The sequence below is a fragment of the Falco cherrug genome, assembly GCF_023634085.1.
Source record: "Falco cherrug isolate bFalChe1 chromosome 17 unlocalized genomic scaffold, bFalChe1.pri SUPER_17_unloc_1, whole genome shotgun sequence".
Lineage (NCBI taxonomy): Eukaryota > Metazoa > Chordata > Aves > Falconiformes > Falconidae > Falco > Falco cherrug.
Window position 1 is genome coordinate 75,946 of NW_026599279.1, and position 15,820 is coordinate 91,765.

A 15,820-nucleotide genomic window follows, 5' to 3' on the forward strand; every position below is an offset into this window, starting at 1 on the left:
AACTCAGGTGCACTAAGGCAGACGGCACGTCTTTGCTGCATTCTGGACCTCAGCTCCTACACCAAAACCTCTGGGACCAAGCAACACGGAGCTAACTACCAGCCAGCTGAAGTGGTTTCCTTGCAGGTGCAGTTTCCAAAACGCATTACCCTCTCCAGTTCAGCAAACTGGAAAACCAGTGACTGTCTTCTCAGACCAAGAGGAACAGTACAGGCTGTCCACGACACAGCACACATCAGGCGCTTGACCAGGAGACTGCCGAAATGCCACGTGCTTGTGGCCTCCCAGGGAATGGGTATATTTGGTCAATAGGGCCACATAACCATTTCAGAAGGTACTGAAGATCAAGGGGGTTGCTGGTAGCTACTACAGCATGCTAGAGCACTTTCCAGGAGATCTGAGAGAGACAAAGCTCTAGAAAAGGCTCCCAACCCACGCACCAGCCATTTGCTGCACCTTTTGCCTGTGCGCCCATCGGCATTCTGCTTTGGGGCTAAAGTGCAGGTTTGAAGCCGCTGCCAGCTCATCTCCACTTAAGAGCTCATTCTAATGAAGAATAGTGGATCCCAGGGACCAGATCAAACCTACTGGAAAACCAGGTTCTGGACCCCACAGGGTTTTTGTCAGGGTCTCAATACCAGTTGCTTTGATCTATCATCTCTGATTGCACTTGCTACTATAGACAAACTGCTGGTAAAGCTGATGATAAATTCTTAAATGTCTCTTCCACCAGCTCAGAGCTTGCCCATTTCTTAACACTGCCTTTGGTCTTCAGGAACTGAGCTCCTAGAGCTGTCGTCTGCCACGCAGGATCTTACACAGCCCGAGGGCAGTCCAGCTGCCTTCCTACATTTGCTCGTTCAATCTAACAGAATCAGTCTTGCACGACTGTGCACTGAAGACACCGTTGCACTATAAAACTCCACTCTGCAGCTTGCAGAGTTTTAGCAGAGGCTGCGCCATGCTTCAAACACTATAATCAACAGCAAACCCCACGTGCCCTGCCCATTTCCAGCCACGGCAGTACAGCAGCCCACACGCTCTGGCTCCTTTTTGTTGCTGTTTACCAACTGTATTATCACACAACAGTGTTTTGCACAAAAAGAGATGAGCTCCCTACCTCTGAGGGCTGATGCAGTAGCGGGCCGCCCCGTTACCGATGTTGCGAACCAGCAGTGTTTTCTGGGTGCTGTACTTGACTGGACAGGCTGAGAAGTTCACCTGGTCGGGGAAGTCCAGGATAGCTCGGGCACCTATAGCTCGGAGAGGCACAACAAACTTCTCCCCTTTCTGTGATGCAGATGAGCTCGTGGAAATAATCCTGCGGGGAAAGAAACAATCTCAGCACAATGCTTTTAGTACTTTCCCCACGGCAGAAGGAAAACTGCTGTTTTCTATGGCTGTAGCAGTATCACTCAGTAACGCAACAGTACTTTTTACCTTCATGAGCTTTCATTCCAGTAGCATGACTTGCACAGGGTCGTTAACTTGCAAAGGAGAAACAACCCCATTGATTCACCTGCTTTTGCAGCAAGCTGGCAGCACCACAATTATCTGATGCTTTGATTCCGAGACACCAGAACAGTCTCTTCATGCAAGGGATCACAGCACTAACGCAACCTGCTTCGATCGCCACTGCAGACTATTGGAAGCACCACTGAGAACCCAGCTGTGCCACAGCACTAACTCCAGTGCCAGCAACGCGGCGACCTCGTTGAAGCTTGGCAGGGGATGCTCAGGTACACTTTCAAAAGGACTTCACCACATGCATAGTCAACGGTCAGTCTTCGGTGAAATACTTCACAAGCTGGACACGGTAATTGCGGCAGCGTCAGGGCAGTGCAGGGTACGGCTGTATTTCCTGCCCCTTCTCACAGCGTTATAGGGCCAAGGCTGGGGACACGCACCCTTCAAAAGCCACCTGATCCATCTCCCCACACCAGAGCTGGCTCAGCTCCAGACCCAAACTGTTTTTGCGAGAGGTTTCACAAGTACCTAAAAGCGCTAACAGTTCCACCCCTGCCCTCAGCAGCCTATGCCACCTCTGCGCTAGAATTAAAGGGTGTTAGTTCTTCCTGTGTCTGAACTCCGTTTCCCTTTACATCTCACCCAGCCTCAGGGGGCACAGGAGACAGCTCTGGCTGATGCCGTAATCACACCCCTCTGTAAGGTCTGTTCTAGAGGAGTAAGTGACGGCGTGCCTGGTTAGCACACCCACCCCAGGCAGGCGGCATCGGGAGCTGCACACGGGGGACACTCAGACACCCCACCAGAGCAAAGCCGGCTGTGCAGTCCCAGCCACTGCCTTCTGCAGAACAGAGCCAGGCAATCCCCCCCGCGCCCCGGCTGTCTGGCGTTTAGCAGCAGGAAGGCAAATCAAATTACCAAAATCATGTTACTGTAGAGATGAGCAGAGCAGTCTCCAGATGTATGGCGTGGCATCGCTGCGCTGGAACTATCACCTTGCCCCCACTGAAATCAGTGGTAAATCTGCTGCCATAGGGCCAGGAGCCATTACCCCCAGCAGCGCTCTTATGGATGAGCTGATAAAAACTCTGCTTCTCGTCACTCACTGGCTGCCCTGATTTTTTCCTCAGTGCTTTTAATTAATTTGATATTTTTATCACTGTTGAAGCAGCAAGCGCTTTAGGATTTTAATGATTTAGGAATTGCATACAGCAGCAAACTCCCTTCAGCAGAACCGATCCAGACTCCCCCACAGCTGGGATTTCCTGCTCCTGTCCCCATCCCCTCCTGGAAGGGCCCTAAGGCAGCCAGCCCAGGCACAGACACGCACCTATTGCTCTAACGCAAGCGCTGACAGCCAGCGCCTCACCCACCACCCAGCACCTCGCCTACCACCTGCTCAGCTGGGGTTTAAGCTTGTCAATACAGATGCTGCCCCATCCAAGACAAAAAGAATAATCTCCTTTTCTAGACATCTCAAATATTCACCCTAGAAACTGCAGAAGGGCTTTTGCTTTTCCTATTTGGAAGGTAAAATACTAGGAAGGGAACTGCAGCAAGCAACCTGCATGATTTAATACCGCATTTCAGGAAAGCGTTTCATCTTCAGCAAGTCGTTCTGAGTTAGCAATTTTGTACTCAATCTTGCAGCCTAAGCCCTCTAAAATAAAAGCTATGGGCAGCCCATATGAATTTAAAGCACCTATTACCTGGCTACTTCACGTCCTGCACTGTTTCGATCCTCAGAAACTCATTAGCAAATGAAGAATGTTATTTGCTTTTGTTGTTGTTGTTCTTTTGGCCACACTACTGTAACAAAGGCATTGCAAAGCCAATTGAAAGCTACCTGCCTTATTAAGTCTTGGCATGCCATATTTACTTAGCTCCCTCTTCCAGGTGCCAGGTAGGCAGAGGAGGATGCAAGTTCAGATCAGCAGGAGGATAAAGAAAAAAGGAACTTCAACAACTGGAGCTACTTGGAGCAAGTAAAAGGAAGTAATTGTCAAGGTGTTGTCATTGCTAAGGAGCAAATGGATCAACAGCAATGCAATTAAGAGCCCAAGAAATAAATCCCCCCCCAAAAGCAAGCACAGGCAGCCTTCCCAGCTCCGTTGCTGGTGAGGGGCGCTGGGACCACCTGCACAGCAATGCACAAGGGATTTCTCCAGGGACCTGAGGGCAAGGCTAAAGCAACAAGGATTTGGTTTCACAGAGACAACCACGACCTTGAGAGAGAAAGATGCCTCTCGCCATTCATGCAGATGCACATTATGCTCCAAGCCCCCTCTCCAGGGACACCGTGGGACATGGCATCCCGTGCAAGGCTTGACTCAGCACTTCAGAGCGGGCTGACCCTTCAGCCACGCTCTACCACCCCACCAACGTGGGACCCTGCACCAGGCTGAATGCAGCGCCAGCCCAAACAGGGGGAAACCCAAGGCAAGAGGGGTGCTAGGCAGAAGCTGGCTGTTTGTGCCACTGTGAACCCATGGTCCCTTAAGCTTTTGAAAGCTGAATTGCCCTCCCTTGGGGGCAACAGGTTGCAAAGTCTCTACTGCAGCACTGCCTCGTGTTACCAGGGCACTAACCCTGCTACGCACTTGCTTGCAGCCTAGGGGCACAGTTGAGACCAGTTCAAAATGTTGTTCTGCTTCGCAACTGCAAACCCTTAGCAGACTGTTTAAGACCAGGTTTCTAAATAAACGTGCCTGGATGACAGAGGGGTTGCATCCCATCTATGCTTTAAAGTTTGCTGTGTTTAGACACAGCTTCAGGCTATAGGTTTTCATGAAAACACGACTTCATCCTGCATACAACTCCCCTCTCAGTTTCACGGAAGATACAGACAGTTGTACGATGGCTCCCCTTCTCGTGCTCCCCTGTGACAAGCAGTAAATTACAAGCTCTGGCCTTCCAGGTATCACCACTGGCGTCTGAACTGGCACCCACTGAGACTGAAGCGGCTGCTCGTCTTGGGTGTTGTTTCAGGCTCTTTGTAAACTCAGGCTAACAGTAATTACTGTCGCAGCAATATCAAGCCTAACTGCCCAGAACCCCAAACTCAGATGTCAGTTTCCCTGCATAACCTATCCCAAATGCTTCACTGAATTCCTTGCAGCAGCCAACTTGCACAGAAAAGATCCTTGTAGCATGAGGTAACACAGCAAGCCAAGCAGGGAAAGCTCCTGCTGAAACCCTGATATAAAAAAAGGCTGGAAAATAAGGGCCGTGACAACAGAGGAGAGACCAGAGGATGAAGATCCGTTCGCAGCAGAGGGGGTGCCCCTGCGCCTGCCCCTCTCAGCCGCCGGTTCGCAGGAGTCTTTGAAATGAGTCACTTGGCTTCAGGTTCCTGTGGCGCCGCGCCATTTGCCTTGGTCTTCTGCCCCTTTCCTCCTCACAAGAGTCATCTTAAAAGTATTCTTGGAATAGCTTCTGTGCACAACAAAACATCTAGCAGGGCTGGGCTGAATTTTAAAGGACTTCATTTCAGTCATGCAATAACTCACCATCCTGTCATATTCCAGAGTAATCAATGTGCATTAATTCAGTCTCCACTGAGCATCAGCAATGAATTTCACAAACCTCACAGACTGAACTTGCACTGCCTGAAAACAGTGCACTGCTACAGTGAAAAGAGCAAGAGGACAACACAGAATAAGCTCTGCTATGTTTTTATGTGCTTCTTGCTTCCTTCTTCCTTTACAATAAACTACTAATAAGCCTGAAGGACGCACAAATGGAAGTATTTCTGTCTGTTGTTTATCTGCCGGTCAGTGCCACAATGGTTTCCAGTTCAGCAGAGGCCGTCAGACCATAACGCAAGAACACACGGGAACAGGGGCTGGCACGAGAACACCCACGCTGTACAATGGAGCCATAAAACAGAAACGTGCAAATCAGAAGCAGCAAGAGTAACAAACTGGAAATGTTGCCCAGCAGAAAAATTAGCAGTTCATTTATAACACGAGTGCCAATAAACCAAGAGGCGCGTCAGCTATTCCTTTTCTGACAGTCTGACCACGTGGCACATTCCCAAATGACTGCGAGACAGTAGGAAACTGCTCATTTTCCAAGAAAGGGCTACGTGGCATTTCAGCCACTAACAACTCACATGGCCCTATTACTTAGGGCTGAGGCACAATTTTACTCCTTTCAATCAGGAGTGACTTCACTGAAGTCAGACTTACTCCAGGGAAGAACAGATTCAAAGCAAGAGAATGACACAAACCGGCTCCTCATCAGGAAGACCCAGACCCCACTTCACTGGGTTACCCACAGTCCCTGTGGATCATGCAGTATCAGAGATGTAGGAGTTATTCAAAGGCAGCACTCCTGAGCCTTCCACAACTAACACACAGATACTCTGCAGGCAAGCAACTGCAAGCCCAACACAGGTGGCTTTACAGAACCATCTCCCAAAGCCTGCCTCTTGGCTAAGGGCTTTTCAAGGTGCTCTGCACATCCTGACCATGCTACTGATGCATTTCTAGCTGAGCGACAGCACTCCGGCACTTTCCTGACTCACACTCCATCAAGTACGAGACAAAAAGTTCGATTTATACAACATTCTGGTTCTGCTGTAGAGTCCCCATGTGCTCCTCACCAAGCAGCCCACATCCCTCTTCCAATGCCCTGCAAGGAGCACAAAACCCAGGTCGGCAGAAACCGCCAGGGTGTCGCTCAAGCTGTGCAGAGGACCTCGCTGGCACAGCTCCCTAATGCCACACACTCACCAGTTCAAGGGCAAGACAAGGGACAAAGTACTGGACATGAGTGTTCCTGGGAGTTACCTCACCCTACTTCTATTTGGGGTGATGTTCATGTGTTGCTCTGCTGCTTCTCTGTAGTTGAAGAGCAGCTCTTTGCCCTTCATGGGAACCGATTTACTTCCATCCCAAAAATGAATGCTCATGAATACTAGTCAATCACATTTTAAAGGAAGCAGTGTCCCCTGCAAAGCCTACCTCGGTGAGATTAAGCTCTTATGTCACTTGGGCAGTATGGAGAACTGCCCTAAGCCAACATCATTTTAACCTTCCATACGAATGACGTAAAACAATTTCTCAGTCCCTCCGCAAAGCAACAGATCATTTCACAAGCATGGGGAGCCAGGCACCACAGGGCATTTCCTCTCTAGTTTGCTACAGCCATGCTGTTTGAGGATAGGACAGGGTGTTCAACTACATCTAAGCAGCAAACGGAAGATGAGAGAACAGCTGTGCCCAAAGAGAGCCTGCACCTCTGGCCTGGCACAGAAACACCAGCTGGCTCAGAGCGACCCCCTCACCTTGCATCACCCACAAAGTCACGCAAAGAACTGTGCCAAGAGGCAGCAGAGTGCTGGTGCAAAGAGTCAGCCTGTCTGTCTGTGTTCCCCTGCAGGGCTTCCTCCCTTCCATGCCAGGTACCAAACCCTTTTGCGTTAACAAGCCTCCAGGTAACACCGCCGCCCCTTCACATCACGGCACAGTGCCAGGCTTGCCAGGGCCACAGCACCGACGTTCCAACCTCCGAGCAAAAGCATGGCACACGGGGCAGGGAATAGGTGCCAGCTGACACAGCAACCACAGCCCCATGCACGCAGGCACAGCCACACCAGCGTGACTGCCCAAAGGCTCCAGGCTAACACGCTGCCTGCAGATGCTACCTGCCCCTTCACTCCTGTGTGCGCTCCAGACGCCTCAGTCCTCTGCAGCACACCAGCCTCCTGCTGGTTAAAGACATCTGGAGCTCAGCATGTCTGGGCCAGGCTGGCTCCCTGCCACGAGCACAGCGCATCTTCTCCCCTAGAATCACAGCTGGAGCACAGGTGGGCAAGTATCCTCAGGGGCAGCACAGCGGCAAGGCTGGAACACAGAGGGTATGAAAAAGCATCACCTTCGCTCCAGCCCAGGGTGAGGCAGGGAACTGGTTGCCAGATGGGAAAGGGGAAAGCTCTCTGGATCTAGCCATTCCCCTAGCGTTTTCCATCATAATTAAGCCCCTAACATCGAGTAGAGAGGTGCGATGGCTAAACACCTTATCAGCACCCCTCCCTGCCATTTCCCTACTGTCCCACGTGCGCCTTCCCCTGAAAACGCCCAGGAAAGCACAGGGAGGGAACGCACAGCTCGTCAGTCCCTGCTGCGGTGGCATCGCATGGTGCTGCCAGCCAGGATGTGACCAGCTGCAGGCTGCCTGACCACAGCCTAGAGCAAACCTCGCAGCACGGCATGGGCTATGACCGGTGTGCAAGAAAAGTGCCGGCTTCAGACAGAACGTTCCGCCGTCTCACTACTGCAGCCAACACGATATGCATTCAAGAAGCAACTCCAGTTTTCAAAGGTGGTGGTCCTCACTCTGATCAGGCTCAGCTTTGGGTCCTCCAAACAACAGGTTTGTATTTATGCAAACAGGCTTTTGTATTTATAATTATCAGAGCAAACCCGTAATTATGCAGCAATAGTCAGATACTAGAAACCAACACCATGAGAGGCCACCCCACCACACAGTGCACTCTTATCCCTGAAGCCAACAGACATGGCATTAAACGTTCCAGCACCAAAGGATAATCACAGTCTGAAGCATAGAAGAGCCTCCAGCCTATGACAGCATCATCTTCACCACAGGAAAAGTTTCCCCCAGCTGCAGATCCAGTGCAATGCCACCGAAACCAGGACAGTGCCTCAAAACCCACAGCAGATGCCCTGTTCTGAACCCAGCCCCGCAGGTTCACCTCCCACTGAAGGCACACACCTCTCGGGACCTCCAGTCTCACCTTGTTCTCATCAGGGGAGAAAACGATGCGGAAAGTCGCAAGCATGCCAGGCAGTACCTTGCGGCACACAGCATGGTGGCTGATCAGCTTGAAATAAGGTGAGCTCTCCAAGATGACCTTCACCAGCCCAGGAACCTGCAGAAAAGAGAGGAAAGTATGATCTTGCAGCTTGTGGAAACAGGAGGAGAAGAGGCCTGGTGATACCACCTTCACAAAGCACTTTTAGCTCTGGAGGTACATACACGTAACACATAAGAGTGAACATTAATCCCTTCTGCCTGGGCAAAACAGCTCGAGGCCAGAGGCAGCAGGGCGATGAAGGAAGGGCCAAGCAGGGAAGACACCAGCAGCACGGCGGTATAATATCTGAATCAAGTCACCCGTGTATTCAATAAGCCCAGAGAATCTGCTGGCTTCTGCCCGTACACATCCAGGCAGACATGCCCCTAGAAGGGGCATGTATTATCTGAACGCCAAACAGTACGTGTTAATCCTGGCGGAAGGAAGAAATTCACTTTAACGTGCTGGATTTGAGCGGGGCAGTCAAGCTGCGGTGCTACAGTCATGTAGGCAGACCAGCAAGAGGGGACCACAGATACTGTGGCCTTACTGGGAATAAAAGCAGCAAATGAAGAGCAAAAGGAGGAAACACAGGAAGACAAAGAGACAACCCCAGAAACAGAGAGATGGCTGGGAAAAACCAAAGGGAGCTGGAAAGAAGCAAGGGAGAAGCACAATATGCTACAAGGAGAGGCTGATGCAGAGGATGAGAGCCAGCAACCTGGCCAAGTGATGGAAAGCCAGGCGACCCCCCAGGCTGTGCCTATCAACTAGGGGCTTCAAAGGCATTTTCTGCCCCGAGATACATGACTGGCACTGCCTGGTGGTGGTTTCATTATTAAAAGCCAACCTCTGCTCTCCGGAGGCTCCTGCTGCCTGTGACTGTAGCCAGGCAGCTGCCAGCGCAGGCAAGCCAGATCCCTGGGGACCCCTGCCCACCCCCAGCAGGCCCTGCAGGCACCCTGCTGCACGGTTCTGCCCTCTGGGGCACCACCAGCACACAGACAGCACACAGGCATTTTCCTAGCACATAGAGAGCAACCCCTGAGCGCCAAATCTCAAAGTCTGAAGCAGGTGATTTGGACTGGTGGGCAGCTTCACGGATCAACAACAACCCCACATGAGGCTTGGAAAAAATGGAGGCTCATTCTGCGCCACCCACCCGAGCCTGGTAACCCGTGGCCAAGGCAGTCCTGAACTCTCCAAACGCCCTTGGAACCCAGCAATGTCCTGGGGCGGCGAGTTCCAGGAGCCAACTTCACAGTGCAGACAAGCATTTTGGTCACCATGTCCCTTAGAAGGGGAGCACGTGTGGCTCAGACCCTCAGCAAAAGCCACCCAGAACATCTGAGGGTGCTGAGGAACAGCCTGAAAATAGAAAAGCAATTTTACAACACAGGTAAGAGCAGGAAGTATATAGTACAGCACTTCTGTAGTTGCATGATTACAGAGCCTCTATGCGGAACATATTTTGCTGTCAGCTGGATTTTTATGGGGCAGACAACTTCAGGCTACCATGCAGTGTAACTCAGTATGATTCAGAGGAATGTGGGAAACTGGCACGAAAAACTTGAGACGGAGCACAACGTTGCTTTTCTCCAGGACATCGCCAAAAGCCAACCAATTTAGAATATAACACCCTCGCAGGATTATCCTCTCTGTCTTTCTGTATTTAAAACATACCAAAGATTTTCCTGGAGCTTATCTTACTTTTACACCCATGCTCTCCAGTGGTTGAGCTCTAACTAGCTTCAAAACTACATTGTTTTGGGAAAAAACCCACAGTTCACACATTGCCTCCCCCTTCACAGGGCACGTAAATCCCAAGGTGCAGCTTTACACAGTACAAGTTTATTATCGTTTACTGGGAATGGCAGAAATGTTAATGCAGATGATCTTTTCCACTTGAGGAAGCATGAATAGAGCAAATTAACTGTTTGCCTGTTGGCTGGTACTTGGCAAAGATAAACATTTTGAAGTGCTGCATGGATAATGGAGCAGGTGAAGCCAAAGACTCAGTGGGAATGAAGCAGAGAGTAGGAAGAGAGAAAGTGAGGACTGAGGCACATTTTAATCAGGGACGAGGATACCTACAGCAAAGACTGCCCAAAATTCAGCGCAGATCACACCAGTGGCATCCCCCGGGTGCAGGCACACATGCTGCATCTTATCAATGTTCCCAAGTTAAATGCCAGACCAGGAATGGTGCAGTACTCTCCCGGAATAACTGAGGGAGCACACCCGCATCCTTCCTTGCCAAAGGGTCTTCCATTTTCACCCATATCCCTGTCACAACCTGTTATCTCAGGAGATACTTGGACTTGCTGTTCTTCCACCTGCAATATGCCTCGACAGCTTTTTTTTGTTGTCCACCTGTTTGCCCTCCCCAACAGGGAAATTTGGAAAGGAGGCGAATTCACCGTCTCTTGTGCACACTTCCATCTTCCCATCCCACCCTGCCCTCACGCATACCCCTTCCTCTTCATTACAGAAGAGTATCCTTAATTACACCCCTCTTTCTGACCTGTCTCTACTGCCCGTGCACTTACTGCTATGTATCAAGAGAAACCCCTGCGTGTATGAAAGTGCGCAGGGAGAGAACACCAAGCTCAGCTCCTTTCCTCCCTCCTGCCTTTTCCCACCAGCTTGCCCTTGGCACATGCCTCATTCCAGCAAACGTTTCCCCAGCTGAAGTTCAAAAGGTCCCAATTTCCCTCCTGACAGTGGAACAAAACTGCTGACATTTTTCAACTTTTCCATTCTCAACTTTCTTGGGAAGTCTCAAAATGATCGTTTTTTTCAAGTAAAGGTGGAGACCTTTGAGGGCACTTTACTCCAAACAGGCCGTGGCTCTCCAAAGGGGAAGCAGAGCATCACGTTGTCTCAGGAAAACCTGAGCAGAACCCAATTAAGCTTAGCAGGAGCCTGAAGGGGCACCTAAAGGCCTCCCGCTGCTGCTGCTAAATCAGCCTGCTTCCACTGCTGTTTCAAAACACCTTTCCTGAAGCGCTGTTACCACTAATTATAACTTACCCCAGCATAAAGTGGAGAAGACCCCACCCCGAGCTCTGACAGCCCGTTCAGCTCTCTGTGCAGCTCACCCAGAGGCAGAGGTGCCCTGTGGAAACTGGGATTAACCACGGAGCCACCAGGACGCGGTGCACACTCGAGGGAAAGCACGAGGGCAGGGAAGAACTGTACAGCCCCCAACATTCCCACCCGTGCAGGGCTTCCACGGGGAAAGGTGCTGACCAGAAAAGCTCCTTTCAGCTAGGTACCACCAACACACAGCCAAAACCAGGGGGAGAAACCTCAGCATGGCAAGATTTCCACCGTCTTGCAAAATAAAGGCGGTGAGACGTTTTATTCTGGATGCGCTGTGCTGCAGCAGGCGACTGGCTGTGCTGTGCACCGCGCGGATGACACTGCTCTCCAGTTCCAGCACAGGGTTAAACTTCCACATCCCAGCACTTACCTTGTCCACGTTCCTCAGAATCAGTGGCACTTCATAGACCTCATCGGGGACGTAGCTCTGAAATACCACCTCTGATGGGAAAGGCCGGAACAAGCTCTGTTCCAGGGCAACTGCCGAGAACTGGAGATGCAAAAGAGAGCAGAGAGTTTCAGCCGCGGGGAGAAAGACTCATCTGTGAGAGAATACAACACTGGCCTCCAGCGAAGGACAGTCCCTTGGTGAGTACGCCTGCCCAGCTCACGCTAGGGGAACAGAAGCTCACCCACCTGTGTTCTGAGCAGATCAAAAGTTTCTGGGCCACACTAGAGCAGGCTCAAGCGAGCAGCTCTTTTGGCAGGTGTTTCTCCAGGTCTCCTTCTCCAACAGGCAAGGCAGCACTTACCTCCGGCAGAGCCCTGGGCTAACACGGTCACACAGCTCCAGAGCACTCACTGCAAGAGCTGTAAGCACTCGTGGAGCAAGGGAAAGCCAAGAATTTACAGGAGACCCCATGGGAAACAATTTGGGGATCATCTTTACATTGAGACACAGAGACCGAGCCCAACGCATCCTCAAATCTCTTTTTTGACACACAGCCCAGAAACCAGGAAGAAGAGAAGACAGGCCAGAAAGGAACACCGCCGTTAAGAAAGCGACAGATGAGGTGGTAAGTTCCAGGTACTTTCCCAGCATCACTGGGCAATCTGAGTAAAGCTGGACTTGGCATCTCCTTTTCCCACGAGCTTTAAATGGATGCTTCATTATATTCTATTATTGCCATTTTCTTTAATACCACTACAGAAGCAGGTCTGAAAACATACAGAAACAGCAAATGCTTACAGCGCCGAGGCGTTACTTTGAGAAAACTCCTCCCTGCTCTGCCTCCCCCCTTCCAGCTGAACTCTTCACACTCACAAGACACAGGCACGTCTCCTGCTTCTCCACAGGAGTCAGGGTCGTGCTGAAGCCAGCGGCCACAGCACACGGCCAGTTCTGTCTGTGCTCGTCCGAGGCGTTCCCAACCTCACGCGCTGTCTAGGGCAATCCTTAACCAATTTGCTACAGGTCTCTCGCTGGCAGTTTTCCACTCAACAGCCTACCTCAGTCATCTACCCCTTTGGAACGTGTGTTATACTAAGCAGATCTGTAAGAAAAGCAGCTTTAAACACACGTGTAAATAAACATTGATCCAGATAAAGCACACCCACTCCCCTCTGCCCAGGGCCATTCCCCTGTGTACCTGGCAGCCTGAAAAATCTAACACCCTGTACGGGTCCCACTCGTTGTTCCAACCCAAAGCATTCATGCAATTGCTTTAGCTACACCTTGAGTAGTTACCGTAGGCCCTCAGCCCTCAAAGGCCAACGCTGCCACCACTGAGGGCATCCTATGACCCCAAGTGTTCGACAGAGACTACACCAAACCAAGGGCTGGCTATTTCAGCAGGAAGGTGGGAAATTGCAAGCTTGCATCCTTGTGGCCCGCCCCAGCCTTCCCCCAGTATCATGCTTTAGCCGCAGTAGCTCATCTCCAGCAAAAGCCACCAACTTCAACAGAGGTTGTTTATATGGGCTTAGCACAGGTCAGGACTTCAACATCTCACTGGGGAAAAATGTTTTACCTTTCCCCCAGCAGAAGGAACTCCACACCGGCAGCAGTCTGAAACAACAACAGGACTTAGTCACCAAGGCATTTAGATAAGCTGGAGGCAAGCCTGTCACAAGCACGCGCTCTCTTCAAACGTCACATCAAACAGCAAGGAAAAGGGCAAGAAAAGGCTACCTTACGATGGGAGGCTTCGCTCATGTCTAGAATCTGGATAATCTGGGGTCGCCGCATCTCCCGAGTGCTGGCCAGCCTCTGCTTGGTGGTAAGAGACATCTCCTTCAGGAGGGCAGAGGGAGTCAGCTGAAATGCAAAACACCAGCAAGAGCTACAGAACTGCCTTTATTCAGAAAGGCTTTTCTTCTTCAAGAGCCACCGATGAATAATTTGTGATCATAGCCGCTAGGATAGTCCTGGAAGTCCCATAATTACCTGTTGAAATATTTAACATTAGTAAATTAATGATAGAGAGTGCAATACACATGCTCCAAACAAGTAGCTTTGTCCCGTTAGCTTCTCCTTCGTGATTTGATGTGACATGTTGGGGGTTTTGCTCTTCGGGCATTTGTTTCCTTTCCAGTTTGGCCGGAGTGAGCCAGTGACCTTTGAAAAAGGTTGGGAGGAGTTACCAGAAATCCCTTAACTCCACCCTTGCACAACGCTCACAACCACCACACATGTGGAGATGTCACTGCTGGGTGAGTCAGGAAAGCAGAAAATCAGTGTTGTGCCAAGACTGAGGTGGAGAGGAATGGCTCCAAGTTTTAGTTATCTCTTTTGAATTAGCACTTGTTTTCTCTGTTTGGGCCTCCGAGACCCCTCCACAGAAGTATGCAAAGGTATCTCCTCGACAGAGCTTCAGCACCAGGTCATCTTCAGCCAAGTGAGCTCTGGTCAGCGAAGGGCTGTCTGAGGATGGGGAGGAGGAATTGCCCTGACTCCGCTGCTGTCTGCAGCGCTGGATCTGTGCTCCACACGGGATACGGGACAGAACAACTGTTTTGGAACCCGTTCCATCTGGGACCAGCCATACCTCTCGAAACCTTCAAGCAGAGTTTGAGCAGCCCACCACGTGCCCAGCTGCCTGGAGGGCAGGTATGGTCAGAGCAGCGCTGGCAAGCATCCCGAGGTGACAAAACGTTACTGCCCACACAAAGGGGGCGGAGAGAAGCACACGCTCACGCTTCAGCTATTCCGGTGCAATGCCCGGTACGTTCATTTAAATGGCTCCAGTGGCACATCCAGACACAACTCTGGACTTCCCCTGAAGCAGCACACAGTCCATCCCCTACCGCACCATGGTCACCACCTCCGACAGAAGCATGGCAGCAGAGAGACGGGGAGGTGGTGTCCAGCTTCACAGTGCTGCCAGACAACAGGAGGGGCAGGTAGAGGAAGGACGCGGGGGCAGTTTCCAGCCTTACACAGCTCCTACCTGGCCGCAGCAGGTACTTACAGTTGCAGGCTTCTCTGTCCCTCTGGCTAGCTTCGGCTTACGAGGCACTACCACTTGGCTCGGGAATCTACCAGCCATCCTGGAGGACCCCGTGAACCAGCGGGGCTTTCCAGTGGCCATGCCTCAGTTGACCTGCAAGGAACAGCAACGGGACTTGGAAAATCCAGCATCCCCTTCCATGGCAGACCCAAAGGAGACAGCTGTGTCTCCGGGCTGTGGCTCCTTCATAACTGGAGAGCAGCCGGCATCCCCACCCTGTTTCATAACTAGACCATATTTCAGTGGCAGAGTTAAGACTGATAGAAGTAAAAGCCCAGAACAAACACTCCAAAACAGCCTTTTGCTGTGGGCGCAGTCCCACAAGCCACAAACACACATCAAAGACTGCGGCCACTTCTCATCTTCTCCCCCTCTTCCATGTATTTTGGAACTATTTGCTGGAATTATTATCCAAATCTCTATTAATACCCAAACTGTCCTTTATTACTCTTTAAAAGTTTTTTGGTGGGAACAATGTCACTTCACTGCTTCATTTTGCAAAAGCAGCTGACCCGATGTGACTTTGTGCCTGACCCTACTAAGTGCTCAGACTATTATGAACAACCTTAAACCCAGGGATCGCTGCTGCCCCAAGCATCAAAATCAGACTGCTCTCCTACTTTGCAAACCAAACGCCCATCCTTTGTGCAAGGAGGTTGGTGATGTTTTTAACTAAGGGACCATAGAGTTCAACACTCTGATTAACAACTATGGTTTCTCAAAGCTAATTTGGTTAGGTTACAAAACTTATCCAGCAAATATGACTCCTTCCAGGCATGAAATTACCATGCCCAAGAGCCTTTCTCCATGGAGAATGAGGGCCTTATTTTTTTCACTTACTAACACCCAAACTCTAGGCTCCCTACAGGCATGAAAAGCTGTAGCAGCAGAAATAAAAGCATGAAACCATTAAAGTCGCATGAGCAATTAGCTCAAATAGAAATACAACAGATGTGACAGCTTGGCCACTTCAGGCTAT

At 50.7% G+C, this 15,820-nt stretch overlaps 1 pseudogene; it reads right to left on the minus strand.

Annotated features, from left to right (window-relative positions):
• The window catches only part of LOC129734811 (hydrocephalus-inducing protein homolog), a 54,281-nt pseudogene extending 39,352 nt beyond the window's left edge, over window positions 1–14,929 (minus strand).
• Between the last annotated feature and the right edge of the window lie 891 nt (window positions 14,930–15,820).